Source organism: Manis pentadactyla, chromosome 17, assembly GCF_030020395.1.
Source record: "Manis pentadactyla isolate mManPen7 chromosome 17, mManPen7.hap1, whole genome shotgun sequence".
In the NCBI taxonomy this organism is placed as follows: domain Eukaryota; kingdom Metazoa; phylum Chordata; class Mammalia; order Pholidota; family Manidae; genus Manis; species Manis pentadactyla.
In genome coordinates this window covers 18,171,673-18,195,754 of record NC_080035.1, presented here as the reverse complement: position 1 = coordinate 18,195,754, position 24,082 = coordinate 18,171,673, and positions in this window count along the sequence as shown.

Below are 24,082 nucleotides of genomic sequence, written 5' to 3'. Positions count from 1 at the left end.
GTTGTCCTCCTTGGATCCCTTGTATTGGGAGATCTGTGGATCTCCATGGCGAGAGAGACTATTTCCTTCCCCAGATTGGGGAATTTTTCGGCAATTATTTCCTTAAAGATACTCTCTATCTCTTTTTCTCCCTCCTTCTTCTGTTACCTCTATAATGCAAATATTGTTCCATTTGGACTGGTCACACAGTACTCTTAATATCCTTTTATTCCTAGAGATCCTTTTTTCTTTCTCTGCCTCAGCTTCTTTGTATTCCTATTCTCTAATTTCTATTCCATTTATCATCTCCTCTACCTTGTCTAATCTGCTTTTACATTCCTCCATTGTTTGTTTCATTTCAGCTACTATATTTTTTAAAGTGTCTATCTCACTCATGAATTTGTCTCTTAGCTCTTGAATAGTTTTCTGTAGCTCCATTAGTATGCTCATGACTTTTATTTTAAATTCTTTTTCTGGAAGATTGTTGATTTCAGTTTCACAGAGCCCTCTTTGTGGTGTTTAAGGGATTTTGGATTGAACAAGGTTCTTCTATCTTTTCATAGTCCTGGAGCAATGGGAGGGGTTGCAGGCAAGTGGCGCAGGTGTCTGTGGTGAATGAGCGGACTAAGCCCTTCCTGCTTCCCAGGTGCAGTGCTTGTCTTCACTGTCAGGGCCAGTGAGCCATGCACAGGGAGCAGCCTCTAGGTTAAATCCCCTATGCCGCTTTGGGCAGGGCTGCCCTTCTGCTGGCTTGGAGTGATGTTGGGTGTTGCTAGTGAGCAGCATGGGTGTCTGCAGGGAGGACAAAGCCCTTTTGTGCTTCTCAGATGCAATGCCTGCCTCTGCTGTCAGGGCCAATTATCTGCGTGCAAGGAGAAATCTCTGCATTAAGCTGTGTAGTTGCTGTAGGCAAGGCTATCCTCCAGCTGGTCTGAAACAATGGCAGGGACAGCAGGTTTGTGCTCAGGTTCCAATGTGGAGGAAGAAGAGGCAAGCTATTTATCCTGGTGAGGGACCTTGGTGCTGCTTTTTCAGACAGTGAGATGTAGTGCCTGAAGCTTCTGAAAGTTTCCAACCTGCTGGGATGAGTGTGCTGGGCCGATTTTGTTCACCTGTTCCTTCCCCTAAATCCTTGCCTCTTTAGCAGCCCTCTCACTGTTGGGAAGTCTTTCAAAGTGCCTGCCTTTCTTTTGGTCCAGGGCAGCCATTTGTTGGAACCTGTTCACAGTCTTAGTCTCTGTCTCAGTTTTCAGCCCTCTAATCTCCAGAGTACCACACATTGTGGGTTTGTGCTCCCAGAGTAGATTTCTAGGGCTGGGTATTTAGCAGTCCTGGGCTTCCACTCCCTTCCAGATCTGATTCTCTTCCTCCTGCTGGTGAGCTGGGTGGGTGGGGGTCTCTCCGGATCATGGATTTTTTACTTTACCTTTTTCTGTGATATGTTCACTTCTCCCAGATGTAGACTGACTGGTGCACTCTTACTTCTGGTCACTCTTTTAGGAATAGTTGTATTTGCTGTATTTTCATAATATATGTGGTTTGGGAGGAAATTTCTGCCTCATTCCTCATGCTGCAATCTTTTTTCAATCTCTGCCATTTCTTATATCAATAAAATTTAATAAATGTTTACATATTTTTACTCAATACCAAAACTTACTAAAAGTGTAAAGCCATACAAAAATAGAAGTAAAAGTGCTGATGCCCATAATTTCATTTCTTCCTGATAATGATGTAACTATTCAGTGTATAAACAACAATTTACCTATATATACACAAATTGACAGTTCCCAGATACAAGTAATTAATTGTGGAATGTATTACATAAATGAATTAAAATGTAAGTTACTTTGTGAATAAATGTACCATACTTTACTAGGAAGACCAGAAGGAGAAGAGAAAGGAGAAAAAATATTTAGGTAATAAGAATTGAGAATTTTCCAAATTAATGACATATCAAACCACAGATCCAGAAAGTTCAGAGAACGCATGGCAGGAAATATACTACAACCCTCTATCTAGTCATATCATAATAAATTGCAGACAGCTGAAGACAAGGGATAATTTTGAAAATAGACAAAGAAGGAAAACCATCTTACCTATTGAGGAAGGATGAGAATTACATTGGACTTCTTATCAGAGCAAACATAAATAAGGACAGAGCAGAGCAAAACCTAAAAGTTTTGAAGAAAACAATCTGACAAATATAGATTTCTGTATTCATTTAAGTTACCCTTCAAGAATGAAGGAAAATGAAGACCTTCTGAGACAAAGAAAAACTGAGGGCATCTGTTGCAGGTGGATCTGCTACGCAAGAAACCTTATTCTGAGAGAAGGAACGTGGAATAGATCAGCAACTTGGATTCCATAAAGAAAGGAAGAGTGTCACTGAAGGAATAAAGGTAAGACAAGATCTTTGTCTTTCTTATTCTTAACTGATCAAATAGATAACCATTTAAAGTAATAAGAGCAACAATGTATAGGGTGATTATAGTATATGTATAAGTGAAATAAATGACAGAAATGTTATAAACACTAGAGAGAGGAATTGGAAATAGTCAATTATAAGGTTCCTGCACTGACTCTGAAGAGGTATAGTGTTATTTGAAAGTGGAGGTATTTATAAATGTATACTGCAAACTATAGGGAAAGGATAAAATAACAAAATAAGTATAATTGATATGCCAAGGTAAAAGAGAAAATGAAATCTTATAAAATAGCTTAAGAGCTTTATTAATTTAAACCATAGAAGACCCAGAGAGGGGGAAGATAAAAATAAAACAAAACTCAAAGAGGAGAAACAAGCAAAGTAGGTAGTAATCCATATGTATCAATAGTTACTGTAAATCTGAAAGATTTAACATACCAATTAAAAGGCAGAGTTTGGCAGCATGGATTTATAAACAAAACAAAACAAAACAAAACAAAACAAAACGACAACTACATGCCCAAAATGAACTCTCTTTAATTATGAAAACACAGCTTTAAATGAAAAGGATGGAGAAACATATATACCTTGCTAACACAAATCAAAGAAAGCTGAAGTAGCTATATTTATTTCTGCAAAAGCAGACTTGAAACTACAGCAACAATATAATGATAAAGAACATTACATAAAGAAAGGAGTCTGTTCTCCAAAAAGATATAACAATTCTCAATACGAATGCACCTAACAATAGAACATCAAAAGATGAGTGTATAAAACTGATGGAATGCAAGGAGAAATTTGCAAATCCACTACTTATAGTGGGATATTTCAACAGCCTTATATTAATAATTAGCAGGTACAACTGACAGAAGATAAGTGAGGAGGTAATGAAACTGAACAGAACAATCAATGAATGGCATTTAACTAGCATTTCTAGAATACTTTATTCCTAAATAGCAGAATCCAAATTTCACAATTCTCATTGAAGATTTTTCAAGATAGACTGCATTCCTGCCTAGAAAACAACTTAATTTTAAAAGAATAGAAATCAGACAAAGCATGCTTATAAGGCTCAATGAAATTAACCAGATATCAGTAACTGAATGAGCTAGAAAAATTGAAAATACTTAGAGTAAACACTGCACCTCTAAATACACATCAGTTAAAATGGGAGTCTGAACAGAGATTAAAGTATATTATGAACCCAATGAAAATGAAAATATAAGTTATCAGAATTTATGGGATGTAGTGAATACATGCTTAGTGGGAAATTTATAGTATTGAATCTATATGTTAGAAGAAACAGATGTAAAAGTTGTAAGCTTTCGCATTAGAAAACTAGAGAAACAGAGAAACAATAGCAATAGAAACAGTAAACATAAGAAAAGAATAAAAAATTGAAATTGAAGCTGAAAATAGGAAATCAATAGTGGAAATTAATGAAACAGAAAGCTTTTTGTTTAAAAGATCAATAACATGGATAAATAGCTAGATAGGCTAATTGAGAAGAAAAGAGAAAAATTATATACTACTAACCCAAAAATGAAATAGGGGTCACTACTACTAACCCTATAGATATTTAAAGAATAATAAAGGGAAAATATCTACAACTATAAATATGCTCACAAATTTCATAACTTAGATTAAATGGACCAGTTTCTAAAACACCAAAATATCAAAATGCACACAAAAAGTAAATATTCTGAATAGGCCCTTATCCATTAAGACATTGAATTGATAATTTTTAATAACAATAACTTTCCAAAAACTAAATATTCAGTTCCAGATGGTTTCACTGGTGACTTCTACCAAACTGTTATAGAAGAAACCACACCAGTTCTCTATAATCTTTTCCAGAAAAGGCTGAGAGAACTCTTCTTTACATTCTATGAGACAGTCATTATCCCAGTCCCAAAACCAGGTAAAGCTATTAGAGATAGAACAGCTACACAACAGATCTTAAGTGAACACAATTCATGCAAAATTCATTAAGTAAATATTAGTAAATAGAATCTAACAATACATAAGAAGCACTATACATCATAGTCATTTAAGACTTATTCCAAGTATATAAGGCTGGTCAACATTTAAAAATCAATCAATGTATTCCATTTCTTTAATAGGCTGGAGAAGAAAATGAAATGATTATAACAATTGATATAGAAAACAATCTGACAAAATCTAATTCCCATTCATGATAAAAATTCTGAGAAAACTACAAATAGAGGTAATTTTATTCAGCTTGTTAAGGAATATCTACAAAAGCCTTATAGAAAACATACTTAATGGTGAGAAACCAGATACTTTCTTCCTAAGGTTGGGAGTAAGGCATGATGCCCTCCCCCCCATTACTCCTTGACACAGGGCTGGAAATCCTAGATAATGCAAGCTAATACAAGATATGGAAATAAAAAGCATACAGTTTGAAATGGAGAAAATAAGCTACCATATTTCAATATGATTATCTATACAGAAAATCCCAAATTGTAAAAAAAAATCCTGGAATTAATAGGTATTATAGTAAGGTTAGAACACAAGATTAAAATAGAAGAGTCATTTTTTTCCCTATATACTAGCAATAAACAATTGGAGTTTGAAATTAAAAACTCAGTATCATATACTTTAGCATCAGAAAAATTAAAAAACAAGAAAAATATGTACTTACTTATAAATTTCATAGAACGTGCAGTAATTATTTTTGAAAATTTATGAAACACTGATTAAGTGAACAAAGATGTAAAGAAATGGAAAGAAATGTTTTTTTCATGGATGGGAAGATTTGGCTTGCTAAGGTGTATCAGTTTATTCCCAAATTGATCTATTGATTTAACACAATCCTAATCAACATTCAGGAAATTTATTTTGTGGATATTGATGATCTGAATCTAAGTTTTATATTGAAAAGTAAAAGACCTATAAATGATAAAACAATATTGAAAAATAACAAAGTGGAGAACTGACATTACTTGACTATACAGCTACCATTCTGTAAAAGGCACTTTTAAGAGGACAAAAAAATAAGCCACAAACTGGTAGGAAAATGTTTGTGAAACACCTATCTGAAAAAGAACTTGTATCCAAAATTGATGAAGAGCTCTTGAAACTCAACAGTAACAAAACAAAAAATTCAATTAGATGATGGGCAAATCATCTGAACAGATTTCTCACCAAAGTAGACATCAGATAACAAGCACATGAGAGGAGATCAACAACATGTCATTAATAAATTGTACATTGGAACGAGATATTACTATATAGGTATTGGAATGGCTAAATCCATAAAAACAAAAATACCAAACACAAGTGAGAATGCAGGGCAAAATGAGTTTTCTCATTCATCGCTGGTTGCAATTCACAAATTGTAGAACCATTTTATAAGACAGCAGCTGGCAGGTTTTTTCTCTTTTTTGTTTTCCTTAGGAAGTTAAACAGAGCCTTACCAGATGATCCAGCAATAGCTCACACAGGTATTTATCCAATTGAGTTGAAAACCATGCCCACTCAAAAACCTGCATACTGATGTTTATTGAATGTTTTCATAATTGGCCATAAAAAAGCAACCAAAATGTCCTCCATGGGTGAATGAAAAAACTTTAATACCTTCAGTGGTGTTTTTCAGCTATAAAAGCCATAAAAACAAATCTATCAAGATCTATCAAGGCATGAAAAGATCTTAAATTCATATTGCTAAATGAAAGAAGCCAATCTGAAAAGAGCACATGCTGTATGATACAACTACATCACAAAATTCTGTAAAGGGAAAAACTTACAGAAAATGAAAATATCTGTAGAGGCCAGAGTATCAAGGGGGAAAATTGAATATATGAAACACAGGATGTTTAGGGCAGTGAAACTATATCATCAGATACTGTAATGGTAGATCCATGACATTATACATTTGTCAAAACCAATGGAAACTAAAACACAGAGTGAACCCTCATGTAAATTGTGGAATTTAGTTAATAGCAATGTATAAAAAACAGGTACATTTATTGTAACAAGCATATCATACTAATGTAAAATGTTAAGAGGGGAAAAACTGTGCTGAATGATGGGTGAATAATATATGGAAACTGTGTTTTCTGCTCAATTTTCCCTAACTCTAAAACTTGTTAAAAAATTAAACCTCTGAATTAAAAATAGCAAAAGTATATATGTAACTATCATAATTTGAATGTAAATAAACAAAATATTCTTGAAATAATTTACAGGAAATTTATAACATAGGTTGCTTTGGGTAATGAGTAGCTCTGAGACACAAATGGGAAGGCGACTTCACTGACTTTCTATTGTATCATTTACACTGTAAAAGATATAAATGAATTGTATTTCAAATATAATTAATTATATTACATTAAAAATAGGAATAGTAATAATTCTCAGATGACTTTAGCATGATCTAAACTGCCTATATATGTAGTTCAAACTTTGAGGAGACTTTAAAAAGGCACGTGTATTAGTAGAAGTTGCAATCTTGTCAGTCCTGTGAAAAGTCAGCTAAATACATATTAATATTATGAAAAGCAGTAACACCAAGTATTACGTTTCCCAGTTTAATTTAGCCCTCTCTCATGCCCCCAAATCACATATTTGATTAGAATGTAAAAATGTGCATACTTCTTCTCTTTCTGAGTTAATATCAAGTGACTTCACCCTATTATTATAAAAACTAAAAAAAAAGCATCAGAGTTAACATGATTAAGTCTACTACTTAGATATTTGCTCCAGGACATTTTATTGAGCAGTCTTTTGAAATAGAACACTTCACATTTCCTTTGCATCTCTAAAGAAGATAAAAGCTCTGCAAACCTGAAAATTCTCTTGAGATTGCTTATAGTTTCTTATCATCCAAATTTTATGTATCCATATCTTATAAATGAACATTGTAACTTTCAGAGAAACACTGGAAAATGAGATCCTCAAAGTCTCTATATACCTTGGCACTCTAGCCATAAGCAAATGTCTGGAGGAGGAATTGGATTTTAGTTAAACATTATTTAAATTATTCTGCTTTCTTCATATATCCTGGTGTCCAGTATCATTTTAGAGAAAGTATTTATATAAGATTTATTCTATTTATAATTCTTCAGATGAATTTTATCAAGGAGAATACAATAAATGCTTTATTTCTCTAAGACTTTTTCTTTTTGTTCTTATTTGTTATAAAATATGGCATGAATGTCAACAGTGTTAAACAGTAAAGAGTCCAGCTGCAATAGCATTAACAAATTAACTCTTCAAGTAAAGTTTTACGTTTTACTAATTTACCTAGATGCAATGTGAGAACCAAGTTAAATGCAATTTATCTGATACATTTTTTTCTGTAACATAAATCAAATCAGTTTCTTTCCTAATGAACATATTTTAATAATCATGAGTAATTTCATTACTTAAACTTAAAATTAATATTTTTTACTTGTGGCACTATTTTGAAATTACTGACATTTGTTGATTTTACACATTTTAGCATATATAACTAAGAATACACAGTTTTGACAAAGTATTTCTACAGTTTCTTACAATGACCATGTAATTTGGGGATAAATACCTGGAAGTTTGTTTTTGTGGTTACTTTTCTACTACTGAGGATATTCGATCTACATGTCAGGGTTTTTTTTCTGGGTTGATTTTCACATACAGTGATTTGTAAATAAAGTATATAGTTAAACAAATTTGGTATTTACACCCATGAAAACATTAACATTACAAGTGAGATGATGAACATTATCTAGACTCTTTAAATATTTCCCCATGTCTTATTTTACTTTCTCCCGCCCAGTCATCTACAAACATGCTTGCCTCATTATAATTCATTTGCATTTTGTAGCACTTAAAACCAGTGGAATCATTCCGTATGTATTCTTTGTTTATTTTCATTCAGCGTGATTATTTTGTGATTCATCTGTGTTGTAGTGTGTGTCACTAGTTCACTCCTTTTACAGCTAAATAGTTATGCGTAAAATTGCAGTATTTCCAGAATCTCTCACTTGGCCTTAGTGCATCTCCATATCAATAGGTGATTACAAGGAGGGGGGATGAAGGCTTATCTGGTCCAGAGGGGTTGGGTGGAGTCCCGGGTTCCCTTTTTGCTGCAGGGTCACAATAGACACTGGAGAGCAGAAGCGGACAACTGCATGTATGCAATAAATTGGTTTCTCCCACTGCATTTCTCCCTTTGACTGGTTTTGGTTTCAAAGGTAATTTCTCCCATGCTGGGAGCTTATTCCTCCGCTCTCCCCACAGAGTTACAATAGTATTCTACTATGTGTGTATAACACAATTTGTTATCCATTCACCTGTAAATGATATTTGGCTTTTTCCAGTTGGAGCTTTTACAAATAAAACTATTATAAATGTTATCTGTATGCAAGTCTTTGTATGGGTCCATGCTTTCATTTCTCTTCCACAAATACATAGGAATAAATGACTGGATCACATGGTAGGTGTATGTTTAATTTTTTGACATTGCCCAATTGGCTTGAGACATAGTTCTTCCATTTTGCATTCCTTCCAGCAATGTATAAAAGTCTCAGTTTTTCCATCCTCTCACACTTGGTATAGTTAGTCTGTGGTAGCATCTCATTTTGTTTTTTACTTGCTTTTCCATAATAAATAATGATGGCGGGCATCTTTACAAGTGCTTAGTTGCCAAATATCTTCCCTGGTCAAGTCCTGTTTTAATATTTTGCCTACTTTCTATTCAGTTCTTTGTTTTATTGTTGAGTCTGAGGATTATCTATATAATTTAGGTTCATGGCATTTGTTCAATATATGATTTTCAAGTATTTCTTTCCAGCTTGTGGCTGATCTTTTTCATTCTCTTGAAATTGTCTGTCAAATAGCAGATTTATTTTTTATTTTTATGGTCTAATTTATGAATTTGTCTTTTTATGGATAATATTTTTGATGTCTTTTACCAACATTTTTCCTATGTGTTCCTAGACATTTTATAGTTTGAGGCTTTACATTTTTGTCTATGATTCATTTCAAATTATTTTTTGTGTATGATATAAGACACTTGTCAATGCTCATTATTTTTCCATAGACATATATTTGTCTAATCTAGCACAACTGTTGAAAAGAATTTCCTTTTCCCTTTTAGTTGCCTTTGCACCTTTGTCAAAAACAAGTTTTCCATGTATCAATGGGTCTGTTTTTGTATTCTCTTTCCTTCTATTTACCTATGATTGTACTAGTACCAAAAGATTTGGTTGCTTTGACTTTTTGAAATTAGTCTTCCAACTTTGTTTTCATTTTCAAAGTTGATTTGGATATTCCATTTCTTTATGAATTTGGGATTTTATTGAACCTCCACATCTATTTTAGAGAACTGCCACCTGAACACAGTATATATTTATTTTCTCAAAATTTTCTTTCATTTCTCTCTGTTCTTTTTTTCATTGTACACATTTCTGGTATTCTTGTCAAACATATCCCTAAGCACTTCACTATGTTAATTCTACTGTAAATACTATATCCTTTTAATTTTTATTTTTCATTTCTGCTGGAATGTAGAAGTACAAATGCTTTTTGTATATTAACAATGCATCCCTATAGCTTTGCTAAAATGATTCATTATTTCTGGTAAATTTTTCAGATTCCATCAGGTATTCTGCTTAAATCATCATATGTTCTGTGAATAAATAGAGTTTACTTCTTCCATTCAAATGTGCAAGGCTTTTATTTCTTTTTCTCAGCTTATTTCACTAGGTTGAACTTCCAGAACAATTTGAGTAGAAGTTTTGAAGTCAGACATCTTTCTCTTGTTACTCTTTTAGGGAAAAAATATTCAAACTTTCACAATTCAATATAATGTTAGCTTTAGGTTTTTGGTGGATGTTCTTTATTGGGTTAAGAATTTTGTTTCTATTCTAAGTTTGCTAAAATATTTTATTCAGAACATATGCTCATTTAGTCATATTGTTCTTTCTACATATATTGAGATGATCATATGTTTTTATATTTTTAACTGTTGTTAATGTTATAATATTGATTGATTTAAAAATGTTACCATCCTTGCATTTGTGGTTAACCCATGCAGTGTGGTAAACTGCAATGTGGATAAGCCCCATTTTGTCATATATATTTTTATATCGTGTATTCGATTTGATTTTCTAAATTTTTAAAAGCTATATACACACAGTGAGTTATTTTTTACTTTGGGTAAAAATCCTCTATTTTGTATAATTGTGCAAATTCTCTTAGCTTTGAGCATTAGGAGGTATTCAGCTGGCTCCTTTGACATGCCCCCATCAATCAGTGTGTGTGTTTCTGTATCTATTTTCTTTCTTGAGCACTTCTTTTTTTATGACACTATATAGTGGTCCATGTTTATCATATGTACTTCTTGTCCCAGTACTAGAATATGCTGTGTCTGTAGAAGCATTGGAAATCAAGATACAGATGTTATGAGTGCTTTTTGCTACTGGAGTGTCAATTTTTTTGTCCTCTCAGATGACAGGGCACAGAAATATATGTGTGTGCACTAATCAGTGTATATATACATGTCCATAAATGTTCCTATATGTAAATAAATATTATATCCAAATTAAGCTAACATGAGTTATTTCTGATGTCTCAGACACTAATCTATTACCACATGGAACTTTCTAGGCTCCTCACTTGTCTATAAGTTCCCACTCTAAACAGTGAGAAACTTGACTTCAACCATCTACCAGCCATTCAGAGTCAGTTCCAGTATTCAGATATAGCAGTATCAGAATTGTAAACCTGTACACCGTGGGAAAAATTTTACCAACTAGAATATGGCGTATATATGCTTTTAGTCTTACAGACTCACTCCATTAATTTTCCAAGTTATTTTGCCCCACCACCATGCTCCCAACTCCCCTTTAGAAAAAGGTTTCTTTTTTCCATCCAATGTAATAAAATTGGATTCTTTGTTCAGTCTTTATTCCTTTCTGGGTTCCCCCAACCTTTTAAGTGATTTTCTAAAATTGCACACATTAAAGTTCATTCATTATGCTGTTACAGTCTAAGAGTTTTTTTTACAAATGCATAATGCCATATATCCAGCATTATACTATCATATGGAATAGTTTCACTACCATAAATTCCCATGTGCTTCATGTATTCATTACCTTACTGAGCTCACCAAGCCACTGAAACCCACTCATGATCTTACCTTGATTAGTTCAATTTCGATCATCTATCTATCTATCTATCTATCTATCATCTATCAATCATCTATCTATCATCATCATCATCTAACTATGTCTATCTACATATTTTCTATCTACTTAATCTTACCTGCAGTTTTATAAGCTAAAACTTTTTGGTACTGTTACTGAAAAGAATACCCATTTTCCCTGGACTGCCTTGTGTGTTTTACAAACATCAGTTAGTGTGAGCTGTTTATGAGCTCTCTATTCTGTTCCATTGACCTACTTGTCTACTCTTTTGTCAATATTAAAGTGTCTTGACTATGGTAGCTTTATAGTAAATCTTAAAGTTGGGTAATCACTCCTCCAACTTTGCTCTTTTACCTCAATACTGTGTTGATTATTTAAGATCTTTCCTCCTTCCATATTAGCTATAGATTCAGCTTATCTATATCCAAAGATAAGCTTGCTGGGATTTTGACTGAGATTGTTTTAGAGTGAAGTTTTATTTTAATCTGTCTAGGAGTTGGACTGTGGTTAATGTTTCTTGTAACTGTGGCAGAGGCTTAAATTCCCCTTTTGTTCTGATATTTTTCTCCCCTATTGCCTTTGGATTTTCCTAAGTCCTCCTCCTCAGAGTCTTTGTCTTACAAGTCCTCTAGTTGTATTCCAGTTATCCTGAGGCCCTGTTGATGTGTGGGGACATGAAATATTCTAAAATAGTACAGTTAAATCTCAGTATTCTAGTGGTCTTGTTTATCTGGACTTTTACCTTTACATATGTTTCTCATCATTTGTTTACTGCCTAAATTAAAACAGAAGCACTACTGTGAGCTAGAACAGAGTAAGCTTCTTTCAGCCAGGTTGAATCATGCTCCAGTTAACTCTTCGCCCTTGCTGATTCGGTCTTTGTTATGAAGCTTGCTCTTCGACTGTTTCAAAAGGGCTACTCCCTCTGCCAGAAACGAGAGGGTTTTTCCTTGGCTCTTCACCATGATAACCTGGCAGTTTAGCTGCTTCTCCAAGAGTGCTGAAGTAAGAAACTTAAATGTTAAACTTTGTGAATACATTAAATAAATTTTCTGGTAATAGAATGGTAGACTCTATTGCCATTTGTCCTTTGTCTTATAAATTAAAATCCCATTTTTATCTCACTTACACTTATTTTCAAAATTTAATTTTAAAAGATCATCATTTTAATCTCCTCATAGTACTTTATCTGTTTATTTTATGGCTTAATGATTCTCCCAGCCTATCTGAAATATTTCTCCACAATACAGTATTTAACAAAAGGCACTGATGTGGTGTATTGGAACATTAATTTAAAAATCCTTTAAAAATTCTACAGTATTCTTCAAATTAGGGATTTCAGCCTAAATCATCAACTTGATTATTCACTTTCATCATTCAGCATTCATTTTTTACTTATCACAGAAATGATATATATAATTTTAATAAATAAAGCATTTTTATTCCTATTCATAATCCAGTATACTGAAGCAGTACACAGAAGAAAGGATTTGCATAAATAGGAATAAGATGTAAAAATTATTGAGAATGCTGTGTCTGTCAGGTGATTTTCCTAGGATTTTGAATATATTGACATGATTACTTATTATAAAAAATCTCTGAAGAGATACAATTGAAAGATGAGAAAATTGTGGAACACAGAACAATGGTTCCCCAGTACAATTTTCCTAAACTTAGATACTTGTTTAGCTGGGCATTAAAACTACAATCCTTCTTTAAAGATAGTTATGTCCATTTAACTATGTTCTTATCAATGGAATGTAATTATTTGTGAATGTGCTGAACTTCACCACCCCTTTTTCTTCCTAATTCTTCCTATAGGTTGAAAATAAAACTTTTCCAAGTCATATTTTGACCATAAGAGTTGCATAAAATTTAAGTGGATAAAATAACAAAATAATCCTTCATTCTGAGAATGACTTTATTTAACAGATGTACCATCTTTTTGGACTACTCAATACTGCTTAATTCTAGAATTTCATATAACAGAGCAATAAACATCTATCTTAGTTAAGTCCCTGCAATGTGTATGTTTGTTACCATATCTTAGCTTGTACCCCAATATATCACTCTAGTTTACCCAGCTAGTGAGAGAAGTGGGAATGAAACATCAAAACATGGAAGTTTGACTGAAACACAGAAGATTTTAATCAGTATACCATATTTTCTAAAGTGGCAATAAACAAATGATAATTCTTCCCATACTTCTATCACATTTTACTTCTTTCCAGCTCCACTTTGCATGCATGTACTGGCTTCTAAACAGATCTTAAAATTAGCTTCTAAGAAAAATTTGATGTGAAAATCATACAAAATTGGAATAAAACACATTTCTTGTAATTTTAGAAATTCCTAAAATACTTCATTTGTGGGTATAAGTCAATTTCACTTCTAATCAGCTTTTCTGATTATGCAACATTTCTGATTATTCAGGACACAGAAGAGATTGTGGTTTTCTCACAATGATAAAACTATACTTCTAAGCCAATTTACATTCTGCAGATTTAGAAATTTAGCAGGTGCAAGAAGTGATTATTTTTAAATTGGTGTTATTGATAAAGATTGGCAATATGAAAAATGATTTCTTGAACATATGATAAAAGCAATCTCTTTGGAACAAATCAACACTACAAACACACAAGATATGAGTTTGTGAAACATGCCAAAATCAAACAGAAGGCTAAGGTAACATTTTTTACTTTTAAGTTGAAGTTCATCTTTTTTATTTCATGTGTATGAATGTGAACAAAGTCATAATTTTTAAGTAGAATATTGTGAATGCTAATGAAGAGAAACACGAGTCAAATAAATATATTTTTTAAAATTTTTGTGACCAAAAACATTTTGCTTCACTCTTTTCTAAAAAATGTTTACATGCAATTATTATATTTAATGTATGTCTTATTATGTTTAGACCATTGTCTAGATCATAAGTCAGCAACATTGTAAATTTATTAATATTTTAGGGTTTGCAGACTGTATCATTTTGTTGCAGCTACTCGATTCTGTCAATGTAGTGTGAAAGCTTCCATAGACAAAACACAATGAGTGAGCATAGCTGTGGTTTGCAAAATTTTATTTACAAAAGTAAGTGATGATCTGTTGTAACTCTGGGGGGAAAATCCCAGGGCAAAATACCTTTGAAACTGAAATCAGTCAAAGGAAGAAATAAAATGGGAGAAAGCCATTTATTGCTTATAAGCAGTCACCCACTTGTTCTTTCCTGTGTCTCTCACTACCTGGCTGCAGAAGAAGGGGCTCCACCCACTCTTTTTGTTCCAGATAAGCCCTTGCACGCCCTTGTAATTACCTATTGATATGGAGGTAAAGTACTTCTCTCCATCCCTTGGAAACACCTATTGATAAGGAGATGTACTAAGGACAGGCCAGAGATTCTGGAAATACTGCAATTTTACCCACATCTGTGAATCATTGTTTGCTAACCCTTGATTTAGACCAGGGCTGTCCAATTGAACTTTGTGCAATGATGGAAATGTTCTATATGTGTTTTGTGCAATCACTAGCCACATTTGACTATTGAGCACTTGAAATCTGTACAATGCTACAGAAAAACAAAAATTTAGTTTTATTTAAATCGATTATTTTAAATATAAATGTAAGTAACCACATGTGGTTAATGACTATTCTATTGGACAGAAGAAATTTAGACTTGCATATTAAGCATTAATGAACAGCACATTTCTTTATTACAATTGTAAGATAAATTCTAGCTGGAATAAGCAGGCAAAGAGAGGCAACAAAGGGCCAGGTAATTTATTAAACAACCCCCGGGTGAGGTTCTGTGGCCTTCTTGCCAGAGGCCAGAGAAGTCACACCCGGTCAGGGAGGTGGGGGGCTTATAAGGGGTTAGGAGGGGGAGGAGTGGGCAAGCTATCCTAGGGGGCATGGAGAGGTATGATTGGCTAAAGGTGACATAACAGACAACTAGACACTTTTCTTCCTTCCAAGAGGGAGGAGGCTGACATCCGGGTCTTAGTTGGCACATCAGGATGGAATTCAGGGAGAGCTGTCCCCTTTCCATATAAGGCAGGGACCTTGGGGTCTGGTCTGTTCTCCCCCTATGGCATCTCTCTGTTCTGTTTGCATGTCCTTGTTATTCCTTTCTCCAGCCTAACAACAATTATTTCCATTTGAATCAAGTTTATAATATTTTATTAGATCTTTATGTTGGAAAGGTGTTCCAATCACTTCTGTACTTACAAACTGTTGAATTCTATAAACACTTAATACTGTACATTAACTGTAGATCACTTAGTTTTAAGATTTTGCCTTTTTCTGGAAACCAAGAGATTTTTTTTATGCTGTAGAATAATATTTTTGTTACAATCTTGCTACAATCATGAAAGGATTATTGTAAAAAATTACATTTCATTGTGGTATATGTAAAATGTGTTCAGCCTCAATAACCAGTATCCAAATAAAATTATTTTAAGCAATATCAAAATTCCAAAAAGTTCCATTATGATTAATACAGAACTAAACATTGTTTTCAAATTTCCAAGTTCTATCTGTTTTTTTCAAATTGCCCTTCTCAGAACATTCTTTCTAGGTAACTCTTCCTAACTGTGGTCTCAAGAGAACTACTGAAATACCAGGAATCATATATAAACCTGAAAGTATCTATTCAGAAGAGGAGTGTATCCTATGATGAACAAGGAAAACGAACTCCAATTATATTCTCATTATACTTCCCCTTAATTGCTCAAATTGTTTCTTACACTTTTGCTTTTTTTTTTTTTATTGCCAAGTAGAATTGGATTTCATGGTTGGACTAGAACACTTGTAATTTTACCCTTTAGCTGGGGTCTGGGTTACACATATCCTGAATCCAGTGAAGTCTGGATACTTGATTAAAATTTAGATTTTGTTTACAAGGAAGAGGGTCAAAAATTTATTGATGATCAACCAAAAATTATTTTTAACAACTGCATATTTAGGAAGCTGAAAGACTTGGGGAAAGAAAAGATAAAATCCTGTATTATGTAATGAAATTTAATATAGGGAAAGGATGGAGAATAAGAAATGTTGAAAAGAGACTACGTATTTTGATAAAATGAGTAACTAGTGTTACATCATTTGATGTAATGTAAGTTGGTTTTAATAATCAGTTAATGCCATGTCTTAAAAATCCTACTATGAAATTAATTGAAATTGGCTTGAATATAAGTACTGTCACATGGACTAAGACTGATTAACAGGCTGTAAACAAAAGCTAATGATGAATGGCAATGAGTTGAGGGCAAACATGTAGGAATTGCTTTCAGTCTAGAAAAATTAACATCGTTATGAATATCATGAAAATGTAAATGTTTTCATTCATGTGAATGTCAATTAAATTTTTTCAAAGAAACTATAAATCAAGTAAATTAATTCAAAAAGTTTTTATATTGTTTTTACTGCTCATTGTTTTTTTCGGGTGCTTGAACTTGTGATAAAATTGAAGCTAATGACAGATTGCACACAAGGACTGTTTTTTCCAGAACAAGCCTGCAGCTGCAAACATCCCTCCAAGGCTTAGAAATATGGTGTTTATGGTTTAAAAGACATTTCCTTTAAAAGGCTTTTCTGATGTGAGTCAAAGTGTGAGCATCTTTGAATGAAGAGGTTGCGTAGTCCTATCAATTTTCCTTTTTTGAGGTTGTTTCCTATACTTACTTTTACATTTGGATCGCGATTCTGTTGTCTCATATTATGCCTGCAAAGACTGTATGTCTGGCCTTTATTATTCACTTAACTAGCTAAGCCAAAATCACTTGAAAAACCTAAATGAAAGATAGTCTCTGCATTCATGGCAACTATAAACAACTGTAGAAACAATTTCTTGGGTAAATTACTACTTTATTTTATTTATTTAACAATTTTTTACATAGTGTTTACTAAGTGCCTGGCACTGGTCTAAGTGCTTTGCAATATCTTATATGTCAATAAAAATAATAACGATATTGATATTTAATAACTAACAGTATTTTCCCGTTTAGAACAACTCAAACTTTCATATTTTCCTCATTCTCTCCCTAAACTCTGCTAGAAAGCCTGTGTTTCAAAAATCAGTCACAAAGCTGCTGAAGCAAATTATTGAGGCCTGGGTGACAAAAGACACTATGGAACCATCATGCTGGCCTGACAACCTCAGGGCATTTTTATCTTAGAAAAACTTCTTTTTCCTTTAACCCACTATTACTTTAGTTTTTTGGCTATACATAAAAAAAAGAAATACAAAATACACACAAATTAAAAAGGACTGCCTATTTCAAACACACGCACAGGCACACAGACACCCCACATTTATACACACACACACACAAATTCCAATTAATTCCAAATTAAAACAGTAAAAAATAAATTGAAATATGTGATGAATGGCTTCCATCTTCAAGGTCCCATCAAGGTTCCAAACAAGGTACTTACCAAGCCATCATAAATGAATTACATGCCTGAGGAAGGTAAGAGAGAAGGATAAAGAGGACCCCTTTTAGCTGAGTCAGCTCCCTTGAAGAACCCCTCCTGTGCCTTAAAAAATGTTTTGGCTGCAATTAATAAATCATAACTTTATCACATAGTCACATGTAAAGGAAGTTGGCAATGCAGTCTTTTACTCTGGGTGGTGTTACCCAGCTAAAAATCAAAGCCGACTCTCGAGAATATATTGGATGTTTTTTAGGCAACTAATGACCTCTGAAACCATATTTGCAGTACAGGCTAAAATGAAAAGTAGGGATCACAAACCTAATAATCATGTTAAAGAATATGTTTTCCTAAAATATAGATCTGATGATGTATATTTTAGAATGTCCAAGTCAAAGTTTTTTCAGTATTTGCTTTTGCCTGAAGGGTAACATTACAAATCAATTTGAGCACAATTTTTATGATCACTTTTATCACAATGATCTCAACTTGAACCTCAGTGTCTCTTAATCTTAAACTAGCAGAAGGCTACATAAACTGTACCACAAATTCCACTTTTATTAGACAAACCCTATCAATTTATTATATTCTCAAAACACTCATTTGTGTCTCCATCATAATGCCTTAATCTGAATAAACTTGTTCAATTTTCTTCAGCAAAATATTGAAAATCTATTTCTGATAATTTTTTGTTCTGTTTTGTTGTGAATCCTTTCAATTGTGGTCTTGAATGAAGGTAATTTAAGAGTAGAAATCGTATTTGCTGCCTTTTAATTATGGTATTTACCTTGGCTTCCGGACCCTGAAGTTCCATCATATCCCATCCTGTTTAGAGCGGTAATGTTTCTGATTTGTTTTCAAGATAGATTAGCTTTGCCTGCTCTATATCTTTACATCATAATCACTCAATAGGTACTCTTCTGTGTTTAGCTTCTTTACTTTAGTGTGATTAAAGTTCATGAGATTTTGCCTTCTGGCCGTGTGTATCATTAATTATTTTTCATTGTCTAAGTACTATTCCATTTTATACCACTATTAGTTTATTCATTTTCTCAAAGGGCACTTGGCTTGTTTCCAGCTTTTGACTGTTAGGAACACGGCTGCTCTGAACACTTATGAACATTCTTTTTGTGGCAGTTGTCATTTCTCTTCCATAAATCCCTGAAAAGTGAAATTGCTATATCTGTAGGGTGGGTGTATATTTTTCTTTGTAAAAAACCATGAAAACTTTTTGAAAATTGTACTATTTTACATGTCTACCCTCTATATATCAAAATTCCAATTACTCTATATCCCTGCTGTCATATGGTGTTATTTTAAATTTGATTTGCAGTAGTAGCCCACTTTGAATTTAATTATAATCTCTTTTTTGGTTAATGATGTTAAATACTTTTCATGTTAAATGCTTTGTAAAATGTATTCCAATTATTTTCTTTTTTTTAGCAGTTTATTTTTCTTTTCTTGTTAAGTTATAAATGTTTCTTCTGGATCCTTAGCACAATTTTTGTCAAATTTATAATTTAAGAATGGTTTCTCCCAATCTGTCAGTCTGCTTCTATTTCCTTATTGGTGTCGATTGAGGAGCAGAAATTGTTAGATTCATGGAAGTCTAATTTATCCAGTTTTTCCTTTTTTGGTCATCGCCTATGTGTTCTATATAGATTTTTCTACTCTCAGGGAGAGAACATTTGTTCTTTTATATTTTTTACTAGATGCCTTATAATTTTAGGTTTCAAACTTAAGTCCACTCATAACAAATTAATTTTTGTGTGTGTTATAAAATAGAAGTCAGTGGTCATATTTCCCTATATGGATATCCAGTTGTTCTAACACCATTTTTGAGGAAGCCACTTAGGTTTCATCACTTGGTTCTATAATTATGCTTTCGTCTGGTCAGTTTCTACTAAGTTAACTTTTTTTTTCTGTAAATATATTTAGAGTCTGATAATCTGAATACATTATAGTCATTGTGGTTCTATACTCAGAATTTATTTCATAATTTCCTTATTGGGATACTCAAGCAGTTTAGATGAGGTTGACTTTACTCACTTTTCCAAGCCAGACCATGATTAGCCTAAATTAAATTAAGCAGACTAATACATATTTCCACATTTCTTTTCTGCCATACATATTCTATGGTATTTATTTAGCAATGGAGAGGTGACTTAACTTATTCCAATTGCATTAAACCCAGTAGTTGGATAAAGAAGAAGAGAAGCTTTCACTCTCCCATTTGGACATCAAAAGGTGTAGTCATAGAAGACATTTTAGGGTTATGCCAATATGATGAGAGGCAACTAGAATGAGCAGAGAAAAACTTGGATCTTTAGTAACATTGTTGAGACAGTAGGTTAAATTGTACCTGAAAATAATGCTCTTAGGCTAGGTTTTTAATCATATGCTCTACAATCTGTTTGGTTTCTGATACATGAAACTAAAAGTATTCTAAACAATAAAATTTTCCTTTTCTCTTCTCTTCACATCCCACATTCCATACCATAGAGAGTGACAAGTATTCTTTATGCTATATGAGTACACACGCACACACATAGCAGTATGACTTAAGGCAAAATAAAATTACAATGAAAATGCAAAGAAATGGTGAAAGGTTATCTCTTGCAAATATTATTCTAATGGCACGACATTTATCTCAGGAGTGACCAAAATGATTTAACAGGAATTATTGTATCTCATCACCTTTGTTATATTCTCCTTTTCTTTGTATAACAATTATCAAAATGAGGCTGTTCCTGAAGTTGAATAATTCAGCGTATTTTTTTCTAAATCAATACCTAGGCTCACTTAAACTCTGAAAATTATGAGTGCATATATGCTCATATTTGATCAAATGTAGTACCATTATATAAACAAAATTCCTTTTTTATATTATAAATACTTTAGTTCCAACAGACAAGGGTAAACTTCTTAAATGAGTAGTTGACTTTAAAAACAAAAGTATAGTAATTTATAATTCTCATTATCATTATAATTTAAAATTTCTGGCTATTTTCTTTTTTAAGTGTATATTTATATTGAAATTATACAACACAGTGATTCAGCAGTTACACACATTATTAAATATTTACACCAACTAGTGCAGTTACTATCTGTCAACATAGGGAGATGTTACAGAACCACTGACTATAATCTCCAAGGTGCATTTCCATCCATGTGACCAACTTATATTATGATTGAGATTTTTGTGCCTCTTTATCCCCCTCACCCTTCCCACACACACTGAAGCCCTTCCCCCATGGTAACCACCAATCACTTCACAGTTTTCTAGGTTAGAAAGTTATCACCTAGATATTGACTCAATTGATGAAACAGAGGCCGAGTATCACATTTATTGCATTGGACATCAAATAAATGAAATTTTATTGAAGTAAAAATTATGTTTGAAATGAGTATTGAACAAATATATAGAAATTTGCAAACTCATGACAAATGTGATCATGACAATAAAAAAATTTAAGATCTGTGCTCAAGATTAATTTTTAGGCTTATACTCTTAGCTGAATATAAGACAAATATTGATAAAAGCATAAGTAAATATATATAATGGAGAATAAGGAATTAGATCTAAAAGTTTGTTCTCATAAGTATTCTTCATGGAAAAATGTGAATTTTCTGGTATCTTTCCCAGTTTAAATTAACCATTAATGAAACATGGTATTTGTTATGCCCCCTGGAAGTAGGTGTATGTTGTTCAAGATATTAATTAATTGGAGTTTGTGTAAAATACAAGAGAACATCATGTAAATCTGTATGACTGTGCTCTGTAATCAGCAATCTTTTTTATAAAATCTAAGCTGTAGAAGGCCAAGGGAAATATCTTATAATTAAAAAGGAGTAAATATAATTTCTACTCTTAAATCACTTTCATTCAAGACTACAATTGAAAGGATTCACATCAAAACAAAATGTATTATCAGAAACAGATTTTCAAAATTTTGCTGATGAAAATTAAACAATTTTATTCAGATTAAGGCACTATACTAATTTATTATTTCAACAATAGGAAATTGTGATAGTTCACATAAGATTTAATTCTCATATCAATTCACTCATGCATAAATACACAAATTATAAAATTGAAGGAAGTCTGAAAGAGTGGTGTTTTATACTGTACACATTGGAGTAGTGAAAACTTTGTTGCCTTTGAATTTTGAGTGAATAAGTTTTAATGCTTAAATCTTTTTTTTTCTATTTAAGTGAATAATTAAAATTGAAGACAATACCCTTATTAGTAATAGAGATTATCCACCAGACTTCTGGGGTGTTATTCTATAAACTAAAAATGTTTATTAATAAATTCTGTACATTTCACTACTTTTATTTGATATCCCATAGAAATAATACATTTTTGGAGAGGCTAAATAAACTCCATATATTTTTAATGCAGAATATTATTTTAAAATTAAAAGACTATTAATTGAGGAAAGTGTCAGAGCCATGATATTATAACCCAGGTATGACTGCAACTTATTTATGTTAAGAGTAATGACAGAAAATGGGAACTAGTGATATGAACTTTGAACTAGAAATGTTAAGTTACAGAATGTGCCTACTTGTTTATTCTAAACGTGACTTGTTCTATGAATTAATGAGAAGTTTTCTTTGTGTCATATGGATGAGTTATACCATTGCACTTTTGATAATATATTTGCATTGAAATCCAATCTTGCATGATTTGTAATGAATATATGCCAAAGGTGATACAACTCAGGATGAAATTATAATCTAGATTATTTGAAGTAAATTCTATAACCTTCCCAAACATAAATTCATAAAGCATTTACTCATACCTTTAAACTAATATTGTTTCTGCTTTTTTATATCTCTAGGTTTTAAATGTCACACATTACTACTAGAGAATTTTAAACATGGCACATTTTACATACATTTTTGTTATGTATTTATTTTATTGATGTTTTCTTTCCAAAAAAAAATACAGTGACATTTGAGGCTATTTCTTTATGTTAGATTTTTAAAAATCTTTTGTCAATAAGTTGATATTTATTTGATACCCAAGTCTTAATATATGATACTTGAGTTATGTGTTGTCTTTAAAGGCATAAATGATCTAACTAAGTTGTCATTAATGATGAAACACTAATGAACTATTTACTTTCTAGATAAACAGGTAAACCTTAAAGAAATCGGATAAGAAAACTTGCCAAATTTTGCTCTGTTGCTTTTATATCTGCTAAATTATTGTTCATACTTACTAATCAATCCTTAATCAATATCAAACATACTTCATATCTTTTCATTTAAAAAATAAGTATTCATTTAATTAAGGGAATAAAAGATAGATAAACTAGGAATGAAATATAGGTAAGATCTGGCAAAACATTTATCTTCACAATAAGTTTATGGAATGGAAACACAACTGATGGAACTTTGGGAATATTGCACCATTCCTATACCGCTTTAAAAATAGTTGCATTAACATTCCATTTTTAAAAAAAGTATGACGGCTATAAAATTCATGGATAAGTATCAACTTGTACCAATGATCCCAGTCAAAATTAATATGAAGATGTTTGATTAAAGAGAACTAAAATGAGGTAAAATAAAATGAAAATAATTTGGATTTCATATAAGTAAATAAATACATACACACAAAACTTTTCAAATTCTGGGCATTCTACTTTGTTTGAATATTACAGGAACCTGATTTTATTCACTCCAATTTCCTTATAATAAAAATGATACAATCACACTACTAGTAATGTTCCCAGTGTTCCTAATGATACTATGTTGAAATCAACCACTAAATAACCTGATAAAAAATTTAACAAATGTCAATGCGTATGATTTTTGGTCCCACTAAGATTTTTTATTGAAATATCATTGATATATATATATATATATATATATATATATATATATATATATATAATACTGTATTGGTTTTAAGTATACAACATAGTTACCCATTATTATTAAATACTCATTCCACTAGTGCAGTTACTGTCTGTCAATACAGAAAGATGTTACAGAATCATAGACTATACTCACCATGTTGTAATACCATTACTGTGGTCAGCTTATATTATGATCAAGAATTTCTGTCCCCCTTTATCCTCCTTCC